The 17,998-nt window shown below is 49.4% G+C and overlaps 1 long non-coding RNA gene across 1 annotated transcript; it reads right to left on the bottom strand.

Annotated features, from left to right (window-relative positions):
• Nucleotides 1–128: 128 nt before the first annotated feature.
• Nucleotides 129–4,636, bottom strand: LOC127297208 (uncharacterized). The gene is made up of 3 exons (XR_007848985.1): nucleotides 1,343–4,636; nucleotides 586–693; nucleotides 129–366 (listed from the first exon to the last, which is right to left on the bottom strand). It is a non-coding gene; the product is annotated as an uncharacterized lncRNA (long non-coding RNA).
• Between the last annotated feature and the right edge of the window lie 13,362 nt (nucleotides 4,637–17,998).

Here is a 17,998-nt window from a genome sequence, read left to right as displayed (position 1 = left end):
GATCGTTTGTCTGTCGGCGTGTATGACTTTATATTATACTAGATTTAGATGTGCGCCTTGGCGCACGACCCCATGGAAACTACACCGAATCGCAGTTCGTATAACAACGGTTATTGGCTCGGTACGACTAAAGATGAAATATTAGACAAATAATAATGTTGAACCATGTGGCCAACAACAAATCCATGACAAACATGTAGATCAATGTCACACATAAATAGTTCTTGAACCAACAAAAAACATTTCGTGCTGACTATCAAGCCTTTCAACCTAAACGTAACCGACTCAAATCACAATCTCCAGCTCTGAAAGTATTTCAAGACTTGTGGTCGTCTAACTCGATCCGCGCGTTCCCGGACGTCCAACCTGATAAACAATTTGAGAAACACTATATTATCCACACATGGAAATCTATTACAAGCGGTAAGTTTAAAGCACACAACAATTGGTGATTCGAAAAGGAAATATAGATGCCACCGAGCACTCAAGTGTTCGAAAAGAAAATATAGAAACAACCGAGCAAGAATGATGACAAAAATAACATCTACATAAGTTGCACAGGGATTGTTTGCAACAGGAACCTACTTCATATGTAGGCCAATCAAGAAAGGGCATTGTATTTAGAGGACACGACACCCGAACAGAAAATGAACACCTAATAGCTGCTACTTACATCACCAAAAGCTGACATCCCTGCAAAGGAATAAAAGCAAATTAATCAACAGCTACGCTGAAGCCAAATGCCTAAATCAAACCAATCGTAAAGAGCACGAGCTTATTCATGTTCAGTATGATACGATAGCTTGCACTGAAAAATGAGATAATAGATCGGAGAAGCAATAATCATGAAAGTACATTATATACCAGGAACATCCTAATTAGAATCACTGGAATACGCATAGACCATTTTATACAGGTACTCCGTACTATCCTAATCAGAATCATTGGAATATAGACCGGTCCAGTCTATCAGACAGTGGGGGTGATAACACAAGTGTGTCAAAATCGACAGAAATAGTTGAACGGAAAAGCAAAAGTAGGCGCGAAAAAACATAGAGATATGTTGTGGACACAATAGTAGTAGTCAAAGTTAGAGCAAAACATATTGCTCTTCTATATATTAGGGGTGATGCCACGTATCAATCTCTAGTAAAACACCATGTGGGCCAGCAATAGCACGACATGTTTTGCAAAAAAATACAATACAGAAGGAAAAAATGGTGTAAACAAAAGATGATAGGTACATAAGTAATCACCTGCTAAACAATTGTAGATGAAATCAGTAAATATATTACACATGGTAGTGTTTCATCTCAAACTTCAGCATAGTGTAGTTACAGACCTTTAGTTTTTTTTGCAAATATTGCATGTACTTGATTGCTCGGAACACCGCCAGGTTCTCAGCAACCGGTACGCTGGTCTTTTGTAATGTCGAGTTTGGAAGCTGCAGATGATCTAATGTCATCGTGCATGACACACGCTCCTGAAGTGCACCTAGTAGAGAGTAAAGTAAATGTCCGATTGGTCAAGGGGAAATGACACTAACATTAAGCCCACGTGGCAAATAGAAATCTCTAGGTAAATCACACGCTATCATGTAGAGCTCCTTCAGGAAAGATACGGATTCAAGAATAAACATTGTAAAGGTGAGATCATACCGTTGAGGAACATCAACCAAATAGACAAACCATATAGTTGGTAGAAGGATGCAAGAATTTCTATTGGACATTCTGGCTGCACCCAAATCTGCAACGAATAAAGACATGCTGATGAAATGAGCAGAGAACTGAGAGAAGAGCTAGAGCCATGGCTAGCAAAGCGACAATGTTGAACCTTTTTGGATTTAAATCCCAGCTTCAGATCTAGTATAGAGGTAGGGCTAGGAAACTCACCTAACTTGGCCATCTTGTGAAAACTACATGCGACATTTGTGATCTAGTATAGAGGAATGGCTAGGACATGACCAAGATCCAGTGGATCTTGGAAATCAATCCAATCATCAAAAACAATTTGCATGAGTTGAGGGAGCCAGTTTAGCTTAACTTGTTCAAAAAGATAACCAACCATACTGAGTTCAGTGAGATGAGCATGCTCAACTTTCAATGTGATGAGATTATCAGTCACAATTGAACAAATGTAGATCCTTCAACAGCTTGCAAGTGATGAGAAAGTTGGATATGTCTGATTCACCAAATCTCAAATTCTCTAGGTTGGGGCTAGTGAGACTGCCAAATGCATTTGCACATGCATCAAAAAATCAGGCAGGAGGTCCATATGAAATAAATGACATATATCCTTGTGTGTAGCAATACAGTGAGTCTAACTGGTAGCTTATTTCATCTAGTCGCTCTAGGTATGCAGGTTTGATGATCAGGAACACAAGGGAGTTACGCCCTGTCTATAATTTATTTTTTCTTACTATGTCAGTTGATTTACCAGATTACAAAAATGTGTATGAGAAGGCTAAAGTTTCAATATTAGAAGTGCAGCTGCCATTGTTTACGGTCAACACTAAATTATACATTGTATCCATTCAGACTTAGTTATCTGATTAGGAGTGGCAATAAGAATTGAGTCTGTTGGCATGTATAAGGTCTATGTTTGAGAGGTAGATAGAAATTCCTATATCTTAAGAAATGTTGAAGTCCCAAAGCAGATAATGTTGAGGAAGCAGCTATCAATCTTAAGGGGCGAATAAGAAACTCCCTATCTGTTTGTCTATCTCCCTAGTGACATCCAAAGCCCGATTGCTTCAATCAGGATACAAGACAAACTTATTAGGCATGTTAGGTCCAAAAACATTCATTAATTTCTTTGCAGGGAAATATTCATTTACTCACTGTTTTTTTTCTTTGACAAACATTCATTTACAGTGTTCTTATTTCTTCAGTGAAAATTCATTTAATCAAACTATGGTATACTCTTCAGCATGTCAATACCAAAATAATGCTGAAGGTGAATTTTGTTATGTCTATAACATGGAAATATGATGAACTCTTATGTCTATGTTGACCCTTGGTTATGAAAAATTTCAGGAAAACCGAATAGCCGTATAAAATAGCAGTACCATGCATTTTGTCCACTGGCCGCAGTTTAAGATCGTTGTGAGATTTATCACATAAAATCCAAAATATGTATTGCCGATCAGTTCATTAATTAGAAAAACAGTAGTACACAATAAGAATGAATATAATATTGTTTACTTTACACTTAAATAATCGTTTGAGAAAGGTGCTAGCCACATGGAGATAGAAAACATCATGCCATTAGTAGAGAGAACGTGCATTTCAGAAACAATATAGGAAATATGAGCTGCAATAGTAGTAACTCTGAATTAATATTTAAAATAACCCATTGGTGGCAGCTGCAAGATTTCAACTTAGTCTTGCCCTCAAAATATATAGTGTCTATGCAAATAATGCGTAAAGCTATCACAAGAATAACCCATGTAGAAAGAGAACCCATAACCACAATTAATAATAGGTGGAGATCACACATAAATCTTGTAAATACCCCCATAATTACCTTGCAGCTCACCCCCAACTGTCTTCCTTGACCCTATTTCTGCTCAACTTGCCCCTCAAGAGTGCCTCAAGAAACTAAAATAACTTTGCATATAAGTATTGAATAAAATGAGGCATTGATTTTTTCAATATGAATCCATCAAATGGGAAAAAACAACAGAATAATTAACCTGGCTTGTCTAGTACGAACGCAACTATACATACCAGATAACTCTTGTACAGCCCTACCCAGAAAACAAATCTCAAAGAAGAAATCTCAAAGAAGTAATTTTTACTGATCATTTAAACCATTTCCCACTTGAATTAGCTTAGAGTTTCAATAAACACCCTGAAGTAGGTATAATCTTCTGTTTCAAGAATATAACATGTAAGTGTAATCTGGGAGATCTGAGATAGCTCTCACTGTAAACGAATAAGGAACATAGGAGGCCACCAAACATGGGCTGGGGTATTAGCATGGAACTCAACCATCTTGTCCTCTGGTAGCAGGGACAAGAACATACTGCAGCATGACATTCGTGTCCCCAGTCAGCAAAGAAGTGAGGCTTCAACATAACTATATTCCTGAATATTATTAACCCAACCCTATGTGCATCCCGTGTACTATGTAGCTTTCAGAACTCATTTTGAACATCTCGTGTACTATGTAGATTCCAGAACTCATTTTGATCATGAATCGATAAATCTTTCTATGGTGGAAACGACTATTAGCTTCCAGTATGAAACCAGCGGTCACAACAGCTGGTGTTGCGACTGACAAAACATACCGATTCGGTTAAGCAGTAGCCTGATCACCACACCAGCACAGCCTCGTGGCATCAAGAAGTGGAACTGCTGACGGATGTATATATCAGGTTCTGGAACATTGCTCGGAAACATGCTAAACTCAGTTGACACGGGCAGCCAGACAAGTTCTATCAGATGTATAATATGTATATCATAGAACCTAAATCTCCATCCTGGATAAGATAGGGTATGTCATACACACAAATAATTCTGGCATTCCCTTAATAATTGGAACGTGTTTAATTGATTCAATGAGCAAAACCAAAATCTTGATTAGCCATGACATGGTTTAAGTGGAAAGAAAACCTTCACCTCATGGGAGTTATAGAGAGTGTCGTCGTGGTGAACGAGCAGATGCCATAGGATGGCTTAGATTGGGGCCGAATGGACGCAAGAGGATTCGGGGGAGGGTTTGCGATCAGGTGGGAAGAGATTCCGGATGGTTTCCTCAAGAACTTGGCCAAGGCCAGAGGTTGAAGAAGAAAGACACAAGGAAAAACTCCCTCTAGATCACCATGTTCATAGATTTACACAGGTTACAGGCTCTGCCTTCATACATACACGCGTCTCGTAACTTCTCGCAAGGAAGGCTGCCCCCTCTCCCTATATAGGGGAGAGGGTGGCTTACAGTGCAAGAAACCCTAATGGCATCTTTGACTGGACAAACTACTTTACAGAGTTACTGTACAAAGCTACTTTAATCATAGATGACACCGGGGCCTTCTTTTATCATAGAAGCTGACGTACTCCGGCTTCTTTCTCCGTCACCTCTCTCTTTGGCGCCAGGGCTCTGAATAAAGTTACTTTGCTTGGCTCATCCTTGTCTTCTTGCTCTGAAGAGAATCTTTGACCAGTCCTGCCGACGGGCTCTCCTTTCCGGTATCTTCTGTACCGGGTTCCGGCATACCCCTTTGGGGATACCGGCTTAGCTTTGCTTTCCCGGATCCTACTAGGCTTCCGGTAAGAGCATTAAACCGGTATCTTGATGGCTCAAACCACCCGGTTTGGCATGCCTTTGGCATACCGGGGGTTATCCCCCCAACATTAGTCCCCGAAGCTGGTATAGCCTGGAGGATTCTATCCTACAGACCATGCCAGGTTTTCATCTTTTTAAGATACCGGTTTAATCACTCATGTATTGAGCTTAGTTCCGGCACCTTTACCCTTGTTCCTTTTCTTCTCTCTGCAAGGCTCGTTCCGGCATCTCTTTTTTCCGGCACCATGCGTCTTTACTCCTTCCTCGGCGAAGTCGAGAATATTTCGGGCCCCGCGCCTGTCAGAGACATGCGCACTGTAACTGACGCGCCAGTGTCCGTTGTCACATCGCTTCGACTCCCGCGCGCGCATTTAATGCACCGCTGCGGATCCCACTACTTCTTCGGGATCCTGTGTGCGCCTCCGTGTGGCCTCCTTTTTCTCACGTGTATCCGTTCGCCACGTGGCGGCCCAAGGTGCGAACCGTCGCGGGCCACGAGGCGAACCGCCGCGGCCCAGCGGTTCCATGCCCACCTTCTCTCTCCTTTATAAACACAACTGCCCGTTCCTCTTCATCTTCTTCGCATTCTCCCCCTCCGCGCACAGAGCTCCACGCCTTTGCGCCACCGCCGTTCTCCGTCCGCCGTCGCTCGTTCAAGCTCCAGCGCCCGGCGAACTCACGCCGCGCTTCCGCCGGACTTCGCCGTGCGGAGATCTTCGGCAGCAACTTCCTCGCGCCCGCCGCATTTGCGCTTCTTCGCGAGCTTCTCCGCCTCGCCGTCGACGGAGCTCGCCGGCGACCGCAGACCCGCTTCACCGCCAGCGAACGCTTCCCTCAGCGACCGCGCCGCCCAAGGTTGGTACTAATTTCAGTTCACTCGCCGTTCGCTGGCTTTCCAGATCTTGAGCCTTTGGTGTTCTTATCTGCTCTTTTTCTTTGGTTTTCTTCTTACTCGTAGATCTTCACGCGGGGTTCAAGTTTGGGATTTCTGTTTCTTCGCCTACCCTCGCAATGTCTGACGAGGAATCTTCCTCCGCATCTTCTTCTTCCCTTTCTCTCAAGCGCCGTAGACCCTCTTCCGGTGAATCCACGGCGTCAGATCCAATGGAGACCGATTCCGGCAATCAGCAGGAATCCGGTAGCCTCCAAGAGTCCGACGGCCACCTAGAATCCGGTAGCTTCAGCCAAGCTTCCGGTAGCCAAGAGGCCAGTAGCTCTGGCCAAGCCTCTAGCAGCTCCAGCCAATCTTCCGGCGAGGAGCCTTCCCCAACCACCCGCGGAGCCTGGATGGGCTCCAACGTTACTGAGTTTGAGATCGATTGGCTGTACCGGTCTCGGAGGATTCCGGAAGGAGTTGCCTGCCGGATTCCGGATGACGAGATCGAACCGGATCCCGAAGACGACGAGTACGTTGTTTTTCTTGCTCACTTTGAGCGTGGCTTCGGCCTTCCCGCCTCCACTTTTTTCCGGGATTTTCTAGATTTTTACGAACTCCAACCTCACCACCTTCCTGGCAACGCCATTTTCTATCTTTCTTGCTATGCCACCTTCATGGAGGCTTACATCGGCATTCGTCCCACTCGTGAGACGTTTGCCCGCTTCTTCAACTTGCGGATCAACTCCGTCCAGGGCAAGGAAATCACTAAGCCCAAGCCGCCCGTGCAGTGCGGCTCTTGCATCGTCGGCTCCCGCCAGGGGAGCACCTTTCTTAAGTTTTCCGGCCTCGAGACTTGCCGCGCCTGGCAAGGAACTTTCTTCTATGTGAAGAACACCGGCCGCGCCGACCTCATCAATCTTCCTCCATACCAAGAGGGGCCCCCAGAGAACCAACTGGAGCTACAACCCGAGGACCAGAACACGCCGAAACCAACCGGGTAGTGCGCTTCTTGGCTTCTTTGAAGAAGGAGACCAACATCTGTTCTGATGATATCATCCGGACTTTCATATCGCGCCGGGTGCTTCCTCTTAAGCGCCGCGCACATAGGATGAGCGAGATGTATGGCCCAGGCGATCCTACCAAGATCACAGGCCGTGCTCTCAGCAAGAAAGACGTTGCTCGCAAGGCTAAGCAGATCTGTCAAACTGCTATGCCTTTTGCGTGGGAATGGGGCCTCCTTCCCCTCAGTTCCTCTAACCGTCCTACTCAAGAAGTAAGAGATTGTGCAATTTGGGGTTGTCTTTGCCGGTAAGTTCCTGCTTTTGTTAACCTTCTTTTTTACCTTGTTTCAGGCCAGGGACCGCTTCCCTCTCATCCAGGCAGAGCCTCGAGGAACTCTCCGGAAACGCGCCTTTGACTCCTTCGACCCGGATCCCTACATTTATTGGAAGGATCTGAAGATGGGGAAGACTCCGGCTGCGCGCCTTGGCCGGGACCCGCCGGAGCCAACCGGAAACCCCGACGACCTGGTTGTGCTCGAGGTACTTTCTTTTCCGGCTTCCTATACTTTGCCACTATTATTTTCTTGCGAATTGCTTCTTAGCCATATCCAACTTATAGATCCACGAGCGCGTGCCGCCCCTGCGCGCCGAGGCCGGCTCTGAGTTTGTGGACAAACTCATGGCCCATGGTCAAAAGAACAAGCAGCCGGCATCTACTGCCGGCTCCAGCCATGCTCCTCCCTCCAAGCGCTTCCGGACGGAGCCCGTGGGGGAGAAAGAAGTGGGCGTGCGCCGCTACGGGCGCAAAGCGATGCCAACCGCTTCCGGGTAATTTTCTTTTCCGGCTTGCCTCTTTTTTGCTAAGTTCTTTTTCCGGTTGCTTTTTCTCAACCATTGGTCTTTTCTCTTTTTCTCAGCCCCGCTCTCAAGCTTGGCCCAAGGCCATCGGGCTCGAGGATCCGCAAGGACCTCAACCCCTCCTCCTCGCTCAAGCCCGGCACCATCTGGTGCCGGCAACACCTCTGCCTCCCTTTCGGGGGGCGCAACAAATTCGGGGCGTGCGGCCCCTTCATTGTCAGATCACCGCACGGAGGAGGATCTTTCCTTCCTCCCGGAACACCAAGACACCGGCGCCAGCAACATCGGCGCCGGAGAAGAAGAAGCTGCCGGGCGGGCGGAGCCTTCTGCTCCTCCCGTCCTTGAAAAGACAACTTCCGTGCCGGAATCTTCCGCGCCGGAAGGTTCCAACACGGGTGACGCTCCTAGCGCTCCCCCTTCTCCACGCACCATCCTCATGCCTCCGCCAGAGGCTCCTCACGCCCAGCCCTCCAAGGCCGCTCCTAGCGCGCCGCCGGCCAAGACCTCCGGGGCCTCCTCTACCGCGCCGCCGCCCAAGCCTTCCAAGCTCATTAAGGGGAAGGCGACGGCCTCCAGCGCCCCTTCGGGCGGCCAGCAGCCCTTGGTGCTGCACGTCTCCAAGGCCGCCAAAGGTGCCAGCATGAAGGCCACCGGCCTCCTCGGCCGCATCACGGAGTTCCAGCGCCAAGGCCGGGACCTGGGGCACCTCCTGCCCTATGCTCAAAAGTGGAACGCCGCGGACATCACTCCGGCGACCCGCGGAATGGGCAAGGATCGGCTGCCGGCACCTGATCCTGTCGGGGATCGGTGTTCTGAGGAGCACTTCATGCGGCTCCGGAACGCCGTAAAAGAGCTTGACAGCGCGTGGTACGATTCCACGAACAATCTGACGGTATGTTCTACTAACTTTCAATCTTTGCCGGTTTCTCTCTTGTCTATCTTCCCAGTCCCCGAGTTTTGTGGTGAGAGCGCAGCTCTTAGCGCAAAACTTAACTTAAGATTTTAGCGTGAAACCGGCACTGCCAGTCCCCGAGTTTCGGGTTAAGAACTTTGTTCTTAGCGCAAAACTTATCTTAAAAACGCGCAAAACCGGCACTGCCAGTCCCCGAGTTTCGGGTTAAGAACTTTGTTCTTAGCGCAAAACTTAACTTGTTTCTTCTTTTTCTTGAACAGGTCACCGCTGACGCTCGGAAGGCCCTCTTCGAGGAGCTTTTATGGGAGCACCGGGAGCTCGCTGAGGCACATGATAAGTGCCAAGGTAAGTTTTTTGTTCCACCGGCATCTTTGCTACCGGAAACCTTTTTTTTTCCTTGTGATATTGACAATTTCTGTTCAACAGTGATCCCGGAAGCTTCCATCGATGCTCTCAAGGAGCAGCTCGCCGCGGCCCAACGTACTATTTTTTCCTTTCTCCTTTGAACTTGGTTTCTTTTCATTTTTACTAGTGTAACCTTGTTAACACTCTTTTTTCCCGGTTACAGGGGAGAAAGACCAGCTCAGCCGGCAGCACCAGGAGGAGCTGAACGCCCTCAAGACCAGCTACCAGGAGCTCAAGTCTCAGCTGATTCAGCTGGGGCTTGACCACGCCAAGGCCCTCAAAGCCGCTGAAGTGACCGCAGCGGCCAAGTTGGACGAGGCTCTGGAGAATGCTTGCAATGCCACTGTGGTGTTGCGGGCAGAGCTGGAGGAGATGGCCAAGGCCCGGAAGGGTGCCGAGGAGAAGGCTGCGCGGCTGGAGGAGGAGCATAAGGAATGCGATCAGTTGATCCTGCAGACCGACACACTCGCCCACCGTAAGTTCTTTTCTTTTACACTTTGACTACTGCATACGAGCCTTTTTTCCTTCGACCCCATTCTCTTTCCGTTATCTTTCCATCCGGTCTCTTTTCTTCCGGAGTCTTTTCTCTCCGGTCTCTTTTTCTTCCGGATTCTTTTCTCTCCGGTCTCTTTTTCTTCCGGATTCTTGTCCTTAACCTTTTTCTTTCTTTGCTTAGGCCTCTTTCCGGACTCGCAGAGGTACGCTGTCAAGAAGGTCGATGCGCAACGCAAGGACAAAGGCCAAGCGGATCTTACCGTGCCATGGACGCCCAAGGACCATCTGGTCGCGCTTAACGCGCGGGTGTCCCATATGCGCTGCGTAGACCGCAATCTTTCGGACATCCCTGATGTAGCTACCCAGCTATACAGGACTTTATGGCCTGGCGAGGAGGTGCCGGACACCTTCTCCCTCATCAGCGATCGCCTCAAGGGTGCCAGCAAGAGGATCCGCGAATGGCAGTGCTCTGCTGCCCGCGCTGGAGCGGACTCCGCCCTCCGCGTCGCCTGCTCTTGGTACCCGGAGCTCGATTTGGACGCCCTTACCGGCGTGCGTGAAGACGCAGAAACGGATCTGGACCCGATCCTCTCCGCCAAGCGGCAGGATCGCGCGTACCGCATCGCGGAGTACGCCGACATGCGCACCTTCATCCCTCCCCCTCCTGGCGTCAAGGACTATCTCGACGAGGAGGAGGATGAAGCCGAAGAAGAGCTCCTGGATGATGCTGATGCCGGCGCTGCTCCTCCGGAAGCCCCTGCTGCGTAATTACTCTCTTTGAAGTGTTTGCCTGCTATATGTGTTGGTCCTGCTTATCTTTGAAACAATGTTCGTTAAATTCTGCCCCGGTATGCCGGGGCTTATGATGTAAAACTTAAGTTTGCCTGTGGTTGTGGTACAACATTTCCTGCCGGTAAGTTATACCGGTAGCTAAGTATTTATGAGTTTGCCTTAGCATATTTTGCTTTTGGTTTTGATTTTATCCCGCACTGCAAAGAGTTCCAAATTGTTCCCGCATCCAATTTGATGCATACTTGGTTCTTTTGCCTTGGCTCTGCCTGCCTTCTCTGGGCGTTCTTTGGCGTATGAGCACAAGGTTCTTTCACCAAACAAGCATCTTCTTGAACTTAGAAATAACTTTGAAATTTTGCAAAAAACCGGTTTAACCGGGGTTAGTTAAATTTTCCAGATTGTTCTTTCCTGCTCTCCCTTTTCGCAGTTCATGTGCTTATCCCCTACCGGTTTATCTTGCTTGCCATGAAGCCGGTTTGCGGACAGCAGCAGAGTCGAAGACTCCGGTAGGATTTAGCACACTACTAAACCGGAAAGAAAAAACATTCAATAAGCAACCGGTAAACTGAAAAAATAGACAAGTTACATGCAACTTAGGTTGGGGTAGTCCCCGAGATTCATTCAAGGTTCCGGCATCTTTTATTCATTGCATATAAGGTACAAAAAAGGAACTTCTTACACCACCACTTCAAGAGTAGAAAGGACGCAACAGAGCTACGTTCCATGGACGCTTGCTCTCCTCTCCGGACCTGTCCGCCTTTCCTTTCTTCCACTCATGTGCATCGATCAAGTAGTATGCATCATTGTGAAGCACCTTGCTTACAATGAAGGGACCTTCCCATGGTGGCAAGAGCTTATGCCGGCCTTCGGTGCGCTGCACCAGGCGAAGTACAAGATCTCCTTCCCGGAAAACTCTTGGGTTAACCTTCCGGTTATGATAGCGTCTTAGGTTTTGCTGGTAAATGGCTGTTCTTGCCAAAGCCAGCTCTCTTGCTTCCTCCAGCAAGTCGACATCATTTTCTCTGGCCTCTTTGACCTCTTGCTCAGTATAGAGCTGTACCCTTGGTGAATCATGAATGATATCGGTTGGTATCACTGCTTCTGCTCCATAAACCATGAAGAAGGGAGTGTATCCGGTAGACCGGTTTGGAGTTGTTCTTATACTCCACAGTACTGATGGTAGCTCATCGAGCCAACATCCCGGTGACTTTTCCACCGCATCAATGAGTCTAGGCTTGATACCGGAAAGCACCAAGGCATTCATTCTTTCCACCTGGCCATTGCCTTGTGGGTGTGCCACTGAGCACAAATCCAACCGGATGTTGTTGTCTTCACAGAACCTTTTGAACTCACCTTGAGCAAAGTTGGTTCCATTATCAGTGATGATGCTGTGCGGGTACCCATACCGCAAAATGACATCTTTTAGGAATTTCACCGCTGTATGCCCATCACACTTTGCGATAGGTTTTACTTCTAGCCATTTGGTGAACTTATCCACCATCACCAAGATGTGAGTCATGCTGCTTCTTGCAGTTTTGAATGGGCCAACCATGTCAAGGCACCAAACGGCGAATGGCCATGTTAACGGTATTGTCTTTAAACCGGATGCTGGGGTATGATTTTGCTTGGCGTACCTCTGGCAGCCGTTGCATTTTCTTACCAAATCCTCAGCGTTCTCCAAAGCAGTGGGCCAATAGAACCCATGCCGGAAAACCTTTGCTACTAGCGCCCTTGATGAAGCGTGATGCCCACATTCTCCTTGGTGAATTTCCTCAAGCATTTCTTTCCCTTCCTCCGGTTCCACACATCTTTGAAGGACACCGGTAACGCTTCTCTTGTACACCTCACCGTTGATGAATGTGTAAGCTTTGGACCTTCTTTGTATCCTCCTTGATTCATTTTCGTCACCGGCAAGGTGCCGTGACCAGGAATTCCTTAATAGGTTTAACCCATGACGGTATCTCTTGAACCAAAAACACCGGTGCATCTATCTCCATGCTATCCACCAGCATCATTTCTTCCGGTATGGGTACAGCAGTCCCCGAGCCTACCGGAGCAGTCCCCGAGCTTGCCGGAGCAGTCCCCGGGTTCCCTTCATCGATATCCATGGGTACTACGTGTGACTCCGGTACAAAAATTGATTCTGACTCCGGGCTCGGTTTGATTGATGGCACTCTTAGGTGAGCCAAAGCTATTCCGGGAGGAATTTCTTGCCTAGATGAGCCCAGCTTGGACAAAGCATCCGCGGCTTCATTTTCTGCGCGTGGCACATGGTGGAACTCACACCCTTCGAAGAATCCGGCAATCTTTTGCACGTGAAACCGGTACAAGGCCATGTTGGCATCTTTTGCATCCCAATCTCCGGAACACTGCTGTACCACAAGGTCTGAATCTCCATAGCAAATGATCCGGTGTGCACCGATTTCTTTTGCGACCTTAAGCCCATGGATCAAAGCCTCATATTCAGCGACATTGTTTGATGCCCTGAAATGCATTTGCAAAACATACCGGAGGTGATCTCCTTTTGGTGAAGTAAGCACCACACCGGCACCTAGACCCTCCTTGAGCTTGGATCCATCAAAGTGCATCTTCCAGTACTCTATCCTTTGATCTGGCGGTTTGTATTGCATCTCCGCCCAATCAACAAGGAAATCAGCCAAAGCCTGTGATTTTATGGCATCTCTTCTTTCATACACCGGCACGTACGGTGATATCTGGATTGCCCATTTTGCAATCCGGCCGCTGGCGTCTTTGTTGCACATGATGTCGGAGATTGGTGCTTCACTTACCACTTTCATGGGGTGCTCCTCAAAGTAGTGCTTGAGCTTGGTGGCAGCCATGTACACGCCATAAGTCATTTTCTGAAAGTGAGGGTAGTTTTGTTTTGAGAGGGAGAGCACCTCGCTCAGGTAGTATACCGGCCTCTGGACGGTTTTTTCTTCCTCTTCTCTTTCAACTACAACCACTACACTCACAACCCGGTTTGTTGCTGCTATGTATAACAGCATAGGCTCCCTTTCTAGAGGTGAAGCCAGTATAGGTGCTGTGGCTAGCATTGTTTTTAGCTCTCTAAACGCTGCATCCGCTCGAGGGGTCCACATTTAACGCGTCAGATTTTTTCATGAGAGCATAGAGTGGCAGAGCTTTTTCTCCCAACCTGCTTACAAACCGGCTTAGCGATGCCAAGCTTCCGGTAAACTTCTGCACATCTTTTAACTCTCGAGGGATAGACATTCTTTCTATTGCCCGGATCTTTACCGGATTAACCTCTATGCCCCGTCTTGACACCAGGAAACCGAGCAACTTGCCGGCAGGGACACCAAAGGTGCATTTCGTCGGATTGAGTTTCATCCGGAACCGTCTTAGGTTATCGAATGTTTGCCGGATGTCGTCGATTAAGGTGTTCTTTACCTTAGTTTTTATCACAATGTCATCCACATAGACTTGCACATTCTTTCCGATTTGATCAAACAAGCATTTTTGCATACAGCGCTGGTACGTTGCACCAGCGTTGCGCAAACCAAAAGGCATTGTGACATAGCAATAAGCCCCGTGCGGGGTAATGAACGCAGTTTTTATTTGATCTTCCTTTTTCAAGGGAATCTGGTGGAAACCGGAATAGGCATCCAGGAAGGACAACAACTCACACCCTGCAGTTGAATCAATCACTTGATCGATTCGTGGCAAAGGAAAAGGATCTCTTGGGCAAGCCTTGTTCAGGTTGGTGTAGTCGATGCACATGCGCCACACCTTCGGAGCTTTTGCCTCCAGGTTTTCATCTTTCTTCTTTTCAACCATTACCGGATTGGCCAGCCACTCTGTGTGCGTGACTTCCACAATGAATCCGGCAACAAGTAGCTTGGTTACCTCTTCTCCTATGATCTTTCTTCTGTCTTCAGCGAACCGGCGCAGTGGTTGCCGCACCGGCTTGGCATCTTTCCGGACGTTTAGAGAGTGCTCAGCCAGCTCCCTCGGAACACCTACCAAATCATCAGTTGACCAGGCAAAGATATTCCGATTCTCACGGAGGAAGCTGACGAGCGCGCTTTCCTATGCTTGGTCAAGGCCGGCACCGATGTGAACGGTGCGCTCTGGGTAAGCCGGATCCAGCACGATGTCCTTTGTTTCATTTGTTGGCTTGAATGCCGGCGAACCCACGTTTTCACTCATTGCCGCTAAGCTCATTTGTGAGGACTGAGCCAGCGCAACAGCTGTTTGCATTCTTTTCTTTTCCTCCGCGATCACCAGCGATTCCGCTAGGTTCGATCCGGCAGATGCAGTTTCCAGTGAGATCTTATAGTTTCCCACCACAGTCAGTGGTCCACGAGGTGCCGGCATCTTCATCTTGAGGTAAGCCGTATGAGTTGTGGCCATGAAAGCAGCCAACGCCGGTCTCCCCAGCAGTGCATGGTAGGGACTGTCTAGATCCACCACCTCAAATTCCAGATTTTCCACCCGGCAATTGTCACGTCCTCCAAATGCCACGTCCACCCGAACTTTTCCTATCGGGGCACAGGACAAGCCAGGAACGATCCCGTGGAACGTTGTGCGTGTTGGCTGAAGCATGTTTTCTGTTATGCCCAGCGTATGCATGGTGTGCTTGTACATGATGTTGATGCTACTGCCATTGTCTATCAGCACCTTGCTGAACTTCACTCGAGTTTGCGGCCCTTTCATGATTGGGTCCACAACAAGAGCATATCCACCCGGATTCGGCATGATCTTAGGGTGATCCTTGGATGACCAGGTAATTTCCTGATTGGACCACATCATGTACTTGGGAACTGCCGCATCACAAAGATTGACCTCCATGGAGCGCCGGTGTACACTTTGCCGGTCTGTTGGCTCAGTGACAAAGACAACACAGCACAGATGCGGATCTTCGTAAACATTCCGGCCTAATGGTGCCGGTTGAGGTGGCTGGTTATCATTTTGCTCCACCCGGTTAACTTGCTGGTACTGCTGCCGGTTTGGCTGTACTGGTAAGGCGTTTGCCCCGGTAAGTGGTGGTGGTGGCGGTAGCTGTTGCTGCTGCTGCGGCATGTCTTGTGGTGGCCGCGCATCTTTCACTGTTCCTTTCTGCATCAAGTACTTGGTCCAGGTACAATCCTTCGTCAGATGGTTTGACGGGTGTGCCGGATTCGGTGTGTGCCACCGGCAAGGTTGGTCCATGGCAGCTTCCATGGTGTATTTTGCGGGTTCTTGCCAGTTTCTTTTCTGGACCCAGGGTTTCTTTTCCACCCACTGCTTCTTAGGACCCGCCCATGGCTGCGATCCGGTTTTTTGCCTCTGGCTGTCGCTGGCCTCAAAGTTTTCCTGCACAGCAGCAACTTGCTGCGGACCGTACCTTCGATCCGGAAAATCTTCTCTTCTTTTGTTATTCCGGTTGTCCCGGTGTTGTTCGTGGCGCAGCTGTTCCGGCCCGGTTACTGCCGGCTGCGTTGGGTCTCCCAACGCATAGCTGTCAGCCACACGTATCATCTCTGCCAACATTGTCGGCATGTTGCGCTGCAACTTTTGCCACAACGGTGAACCTCTTCTGCATCCACTGCTAAACCAAGCAATGGCTTGTGCCTCGATTACCCCTTCACAGGAGTTCCTTGTGGTGTTCCACCGGGCCAGATAATCCCGGTCTGTTTCATTCGGGCGCTGTACGCACAGAGCAAGTTGCTGCGGCCTGTTTGGCCTCTGATAAGTGCTGCTGAAATTGCTCACAAAGGCCTCCTCAAAATCCAGCCAGCCATTTATGCTTCCTGCCGGCAAGTTGTTTAGCCAAATTCTTGCCGGTCCAACCAAAAACGATGGTATGATCCTCACGGCCCAACGCCGGTTTCCTCCTCCTGCTACGGTTCCTCCACCGCCTGCAACGTATACCGCGGTCACGTAATCCGCGAGCCAATCTTCCGGCTTTGTGGTGCCGTCGTACGTCTTTGTGTCACGGGGCAACATAAAGTTGCGAACTGGTGGTTTTTCCTTCATGATCCTTGGGCCAAAGCACTTCGGACCTGGAGGACCTTCCTCCTCGATCATTTCTGATAAGTACACTCTATCCAGACGGTGCCTCGCATCCCGTTCCGGTAAGTATCTCTCTCCCAGGCGTTCTCCCAATGGGTTCCGGTATGCTGCCGGTCTTGCAGAATCGGCTTCATCGTAACATTCCGGTACCGCGGCCCTCGCCTGCCGGTACCTTGGGGGATCTATCTCCTCCTCATCGTACGCTGCCCTTGCAGCTTGGTAGTTTTGCCCGGTCTCATATCTACCGGCATGATTGTTTCCGGCATAGCCTCTGGCGTAGCCTCGCTCTGCCCCTTGGCTTTTTCTACCGGCATCATGTTGCCCGGCTTGTTGCTTTCCGGCAAGAACCGGATCGTACACAGTCATCTGCTGCGCATTCACATCTTTTTCTCTCCTTCTATCCGGATGGGGGGACGAAGCCTGCCCATGGGACTTGCTACCGGCATTCTTTGTTGAACGCGCGGATTTTGAGGCCGCGGCCTTGTTCAGCTTAGCCAGCTGCTCAGCATTTTGCTGCTCTATGGTTTCCAGCAGCTCTCTAACACGCTCTTGCTGCTTTACCAAAGCCTCTCCGGAAAGCGACTCGCATAGCTCTACTGCAGCCTTAGCAGCTTTTATAGTTTTATCCGGGCTGCTATACTTAGGCTTTTCCACGATGCTAACAGATGCAGAGGCGCTCTTACCGGTAAGAATCTCTTTGCGCAAATCTTGATCTAGGTTGCGAGCCTTTAGCCGGTTTTCCGGCATCCTGGCAGCATGCGCGTTAACAGAAGCAAAGCCATGGGCAGCGTTATACTCACGTACGGTTAGGTTCAGCTCGCGCTGCGCCCTGACGATGTCCTTGCCGCTCTCCAGCATCTTCTGGCGCTGCGCCTCCAGCTCCGCCTGAGCCGCTGCCGGATCGATGTTCTGCGCGATGGGGGTGGCGAGGACGTTCATCGCCGCCTGGAGCGGTGTTTCCGGCGGCGCGGATGATGCTCCCGCTGCGCCTGTGCCGCGCTCCAGCGGTGGCTTAGCCGCACGGGTCGAAACCGCGCGACCGGCACCTTCAGCCGCAACCTCCTTTCCTGCACCAGCCACACCGGTCATCATTACCTCGACGCTGCCGGCGGCGCGGCCAGCACAGAGCCATCTTGGCGGATCCGGTGCCACCAGCACCGGCGAGAGGCGCTGGCGCACGGGGACGGTGCCGAAGTAGATGCGGTGGCTGCCGAACTCGATGATGCGGCCGTTCTTGGGGAAAATGCCGCCGTTGGCGAAGCAGCCCGCGTTGTCGTTGATGAAGTCCATGGCGTAGAAGCGCTGCACCAATGCGGACACCGTACGCTCGCCGGAGATCTCGAGGCGCTGGCGCAC

This window comes from Lolium perenne, chromosome 1, assembly GCF_019359855.2.
Source record: "Lolium perenne isolate Kyuss_39 chromosome 1, Kyuss_2.0, whole genome shotgun sequence".
Lineage (NCBI taxonomy): Eukaryota > Viridiplantae > Streptophyta > Magnoliopsida > Poales > Poaceae > Lolium > Lolium perenne.
Note: the sequence above shows the minus strand (reverse complement) of the source record. Positions and strands in the feature narration are given on the sequence as shown.